Consider the following 6,169-nt stretch of genomic DNA (forward strand, 5'->3'; position numbering starts at 1 on the left):
AATAATTGATATATCTTATTGTTGACAGTCAATTTTGACTCCTTTTTTCACACTGAATTTCGTAATTAATTTGAAAGTAATATTTTCTTTAATTTAAATTACTTTTATAATTACTAAGAATATAATATATGCACAAAAAGCACCCAAGAAACATTTTGAGTATTGGCATATTTTACTTTAAATTCTATTTAACTATTAGAAATAATTAAAACGTTTTCTACTCTATTTTTCAAATTATAAATTCATGCTTTCCTTAAATTAAAATACTCCTATTGAATTATTTATATTGTAACTTATTTATGAACACGTTTTGGATAAACAATTGAGATTCTTTGATTAATTTGAGTATGAAAAAGAATGAGAAAAGACAGATTAATTCTAAACTAATATAAAATTTAATAAATAATTAAGCTATTTACATCAATTTTGAGCCTCAATTTCCCCCCCCCCCCAATAAACCCTGACCTGGCCCAAATAACCCAACTAAATATTTCAATCTCTCCTCCATTTTCATTGAACCACAATTCAGAGTCAAAAATCACCGCTTCCAATCCGTCGGCGAAAGACCGGCGACACCACTCCCATCACCCTTGGACCATGGATGAATTCCACTCTCAACAACCTCCCAATGCTCCAAAGAGCTCTGAAAAATTGAGTTTTCGCTCTTTTTTTCATCATCTCCTCTCAAAATCACTCGGAAAATTTCCCCCTTATTTTGGTTTTCATAATTTTAAACAGCTTCGTTGAGGATCTAAGTTTCAGTTTTTAGGTTACTCAGTTGAATAAGCTTTTCATAGGTAAAGACTCAGGGCTTTTTACTGATTCGCTGTCTCGGAGAAGGTCAGCATCTTCCATTTTCCTAGGTCTATAAATGAATGTGTGGATAATTGAATGTTCTTGCTGCTCAACAATTTTTTTGTTTTACACATACAAACTTTTTATTTTTATTTGATAAAAATCAGCATGTGATGGCTAATATGAACTGAAAATCCTAAGCAAAAATAAATTACTGATCAGTTAATTTATCAAATAGGTGATTAACATCGTTGCTCGTCTAATTTTTGAGTTGAGAATTACTAGAATATGTTTTACTTTATTCTTTTTTTAGAAATTTATATGAGAGTTTTAAAATGTACTTGAACACTTGGGAGGAAGCCACTAATTCATAGAAGAATTTTATTTTTTATCAGAATTTGTGACTGCTAGAATAATATTGTTGCTCATCTAAAATTTGTTTCCAATGCTCTTTATGAACAACATATTGACAATAATAGAGAGAGGGCTGAGAAATTAGGCACATAAAGCTTGGATTTCAAGATTCTCAATATATCACATTCATGTCATTGAATACTTGAAGAAAGCAAAGAAGAGTTGCTTGATGATGATGGAGATGTCACTGGAAAAGAAATAATGATATGGAGTGACAAAACACATTTACCACAATTAACTACATTTTGACTTTTTTGATAATTGAGTTCGAGTAAATGGTCATAAATTCAGTTTTAACTATATGCTTGTGATGATTTTAACTTCTTTTTATCTTGGCTAATCAATCAGCTCAGCAAGTCAGATGCTTCTCAAGTATAATTTTTGCGCGTGCAGTTTTATCATATTTATTCATTATTTTGTTTTTACAAAGTTGTTTGCTACTAATGTTGATTCTCTGAATTACTTGAGAAGCCGAGAAAAAAATTGAGATAGATTGAAAGATGCCAGAAGAACAAAGATAAATTTGTGTAGAAATGGATAGAAGGCTTCAAGAACTAATGAGAATAGAAGTGGACAAAAGGATTAAAAAAAGGATGGTTCCTACATGTCGAGAATTCAACAGGTAATCTATTTGTATCTTTATCGACTTTTTTGTTTTAATTACAACACAAGTGGGCATTTATCAGTTCTCGGGGTTATAAATTTCTTATCGAATAATAACCTTAATTATTGTGTTTTTTATAATTAAGATCAGTTCTATAACTAAGGGCACAAGTACTACTACTTAAGATGTTATTTCTGCAAACAAGGTGAAATACATGAAGTTATTTCTCCATTGATTGAAACAAAGAGGTGGTTGTCCAACTTCTCTCTCTGAAAATGCGAAGGGAAAATTTTGTTTTTTAAGCTAAGATATACACCACATATGTTGGAAAGGCCCCCACATTTTGGTAGAGTACTAGTTCTATGTTGTTATTGGCCTCAAGAGAAAACCTCGTCTTTATGTCTAATAGAGTTGTTAATTATTTTGAATTAAGTTTATCGTTCAATTTTAGAATAAATTCCCAGAAAATATGAGCCCCTATCCTTCTTTTGTTTCATGTTTTTTTTTTACTTTTTCCATTTTGATGGAATTTTTTGGCTCTTCAGTTTCAAGCGAGGTGAGATTTTTCACTCTATATATTTGTGTCGTTGAATTTTTTCATTTTTTTTATGGTTATATACTGTATTACAAACTTTGTGCAGAACTAAATTGATAAACTGTTATTTAATCTACTTGGGCGTAATTTGAATTTCTGAGTTTAGTGCATTTGGATCAAACTATTTTATATAAATATACTTGGACATATTGTCTCTTTGTTTTCTTAGATGTGTTTTGCAATTTTTTAGTGCAAATATTATTTTGATCACCATATTTTCTATTAATATTTTTTTTATAACCGTCTCTTTTTCTTTTAACATTAAGGTTATAAGAATAATAAAAGTGATCTTGTGTTTTTCCTAATAGGGGCAATGTTCTTACATAATCTCAAATGGCGTCGACAAAGGAGGAGCTTGAAGGCACTTGATATTCTTTTTCATATGTGTATGCATTAATGACATTGAACAATGAAATATTGTGAAATATATATTTTATTGATTTCTTAGTAATGAAAGTACTTATGATATTCAATTTGAGAATTATTTTGGTGTTTCTTGGATTACAATGGATTATATTGATATATGAATAGGTAATTGATAGAATTATATGAGGATATATTAAGTTTAGAGGAAATTATTAAAATTGGTTATTGTAGTTGAATAAAAATGTTTTAGTGATGATGAAATTTTGTCACTATAAAAGAAGTAATTTTTGTGGCGACCAACAAGTTGCCACCAAACTTCAAGATTTAATAGCGGTTACAGTTGCTACTGAAAGAATTATACATTTGTGGCGATAATAATCGCTACTACAGTCCTTTATTTAGTGGCGATGAAAGTTGCCACTGGTAGTATAATACTTTTTGTGGCAACTATAACTGCCACTAAAGGCTTACTTTAGTGGCGACTTACCTAACATATACTTTGTAGAAGTTTTTTTGTGGCATACTTGTTTACTTTTAGCAGCGACTTAAGTCGCTACAAAAAAGCTATTTTAGTGGCGACTTATAAGAGTCGTCACAAGAAACATTTAGTTATGGAGGTACTTGCCACGACGTTAAGGTCGCCACTAAAAGATATTAGTGGCGACTTTCAGGGCTTCTGTAGCGACTTCTATGCCACAAAAGAGTTGATTTCTTGATTTACCTATGTAAGCCACTAACTTGGAAGTCTTACGTACCTAAGCTACTTGAGTATATACCAAGATTATGTAGCATAGATTACACGGGTTCTTAAAATAAGAAGAGATTACGAACCCACGGGGAAGAGGAGAAGATGACACGTGGCAGCAAGAAGAGGTGCCACGTGGCAGCCTAGGAAAGTGCCATATGAAAGAAGGTGACCCACCTGCTTAGGGTCAAGTAGGTGACCCACCTACTTGGGGGTGGGCCCTATCAAGGACACGTGGCAGCCACGGATTGGCTGCATAAATGTGTTGGCCTAATAGGGGATGGACACGTGTCACCCTTAGGGGCTGACACATGTCACCTCTTGGGGAGACATATATATGTATGCTAATTGACTATTAACTTCATTTCTCATCCAAACTTCAGCCAAAAGAAGAGAGAAAAACGTGGAGAAGAAAGGAGGCAGCCATTGTTTAGAGAAAACTAAGGTAAGTTTCCAAGTTTCTCTCCATGAATTACTTACCTACGGTGTTCCTTAATCACATGGAGATGTATATATATATCTTATGATGCCTACAAAATCATATCTTCAGCTTTACACTTGGAAAAAATAAGAGAAAGTTAAAGGAAAAACGTGAAAGGCAAGAAAGGAGGGCTACGGGTTTGAGCAAGAAAAATAGTAAGGCCCAATTTCATTCCGCAAATTAATTATTTAAGGTATCCAGCGGTGATATAATTATGTTTTATAACATAAAATTCCAATTTAGGGCAGCGGAGAGGTGGCACAAACAGTCCACCCCATTTCAGGACATCAAGAAGTTTCCGAGATACAGTTTTGGCGAGTTTTGGCCAATTTCGGATAAGGTAAGGTTTATCCTTTCAATTTGGACTTTATGGTGTTTTTATGGGGTGTGTTACACGCCCTATAGGTGGATGGAAATGTTAAAATGTCATATAAATGCTTGACGTCGAAGATAATCTAAATTGGAGTCGTTATAGTTAAATTGTCGTCGAAGTAAAGTATTGTGCTTATGGTGTGCTGTTGCAGGTGTGTGGGGGTGTGTTACAGGGAATAAATTTATTCTTAAATAGGTGTGGGATCTTCTTGTTGCATCCACATGACCCCTCGTTTAGTATAATTAAAGGCTTTACGAAATAAAGACTAGAAAACCCTATTTTGGTATCATAATTTTAAGCGAGTTGGTTGGGGTTTATATTGTGTAATGTTGCCATGTTTTACTTATATATGAGATGCAGGTTGTTGTTGTTGGTTGGATGTAGTGATTAGGTATGTAATTGGAAATTTGGATAGGGCATATTATAGGGGAGGTCCTGCCCAATTTTCGTTAACGCTTTAGCCAATTAAAGAACTAATCGAGGAGACGAACAAGGACATAGATTCCATGAATACTAAGGTGAAACTTAAGGTGCTGGAAAGTCAAGAGTGGTTTATATTCGTATTGCTTCCGTGTTGAATAGGTTCAAAGGACGACGAGGCGAATGTGACAAAGAGTAACCCATACGAGGTATGTGAAGCTTTCTCTTGGTATGTTTTTGACATAAGTATGTAAAGCCTATCTTTTCTCTTTCTTTTGGCATGTCTTAGATGTAGACTATGGATGATGGAAGCTTCGGGGCAACTTTATTCTTAGGTTCTGAATATGACTTCAGGACCTTAAAGTAGTTAAACTCCTATTCCTCGAGTCTTCTCTGTGACTGTATAGTGATTGATTAGACAAAGCTCTTCTTTTTTCTAAAGGCTATGAGATAGTTAATGCTCGGACTTCTATAAGATATTTCACACTGGTATATGTCTAAGATTTCTAAAACTCCTTTTTACATACTCCTTAGTGACATTTAGAGGGTATACGCCAGATACTTCCTACCCTGATCTCCAAGTGATGGTTTGCTTGATGACTTCATTGAGTCTCAAATAATGATTTAAACTATATTTTGTTTCCTACTACTCTACTCGTGTATACTATAATACTTCTTCTCCGAGTCCCGGGCCGGTTATTAGATTCGTGCTCAATTCTTCTGCATTGTTCATCGCTCTCTTACTAGAGGGCCGGGTACGTATGTATATATGTGATGATGTAATGATGTGTTGTAATAAAGAGGTGATGGTTCTATGGATGTGATTCACCGGATCCCTAATAGGGCCGACTATATTGAAAATTTGAGCATGCATGATTTTACTTTCCTAGGTATAGGTTTCTTATTTGATATTTTACCCCCTTCTTCTCTATTTTAGATATATTTCCGGTTGTGTTATGTTTTACATACTTAGTACATATGTTGTACTGACCCCTTTTTCTCGAGGGGGGGGGATGCATTTCATGCCCGCAGGTACAGATATATATACAGGGTTTGGGAGTCCGTCAGCTTAGAATTCTGCTCAGCTCAGTTGGAAGAGGCTCCATTATATCGGAGCCTAGTTTTTTGGTACTGACCACTGATGTATAAAACTGTTGTCTATTTAGGGGCACGACGGAGGCCCTATCCCACCATATGTTGTCGTTAATATTTTCAGAGGTCTGCAGACATAAATATGTGGGTTGTATGTGTAAGTTTTTTTCAGCTGGGTCTACATGAAATATTATAAAGGTTTATATGTATGGCAGCCTCATCGGCTTACGTGCCTTTTCAGGATGTGATCCAAATGAAAGAGACTATTGGTTTATGAAAATTTT

The 6,169-nt window shown here is 34.3% G+C and overlaps 1 long non-coding RNA gene across 1 annotated transcript; it reads left to right on the forward strand.

Annotated features, from left to right (window-relative positions):
* The first annotated feature begins 461 nt into the window (after positions 1 to 461).
* On the forward strand, positions 462 to 2,892 carry LOC129876024 (uncharacterized). The gene is made up of 2 exons (XR_008763274.1): positions 462 to 2,369; positions 2,717 to 2,892. It is a non-coding gene; the product is annotated as an uncharacterized LOC129876024 (long non-coding RNA).
* Positions 2,893 to 6,169: the final 3,277 nt, after the last annotated feature.

This window comes from Solanum dulcamara, chromosome 2 (assembly GCF_947179165.1).
Source record: "Solanum dulcamara chromosome 2, daSolDulc1.2, whole genome shotgun sequence".
Classification (NCBI taxonomy): Eukaryota; Viridiplantae; Streptophyta; class Magnoliopsida; order Solanales; family Solanaceae; genus Solanum; species Solanum dulcamara.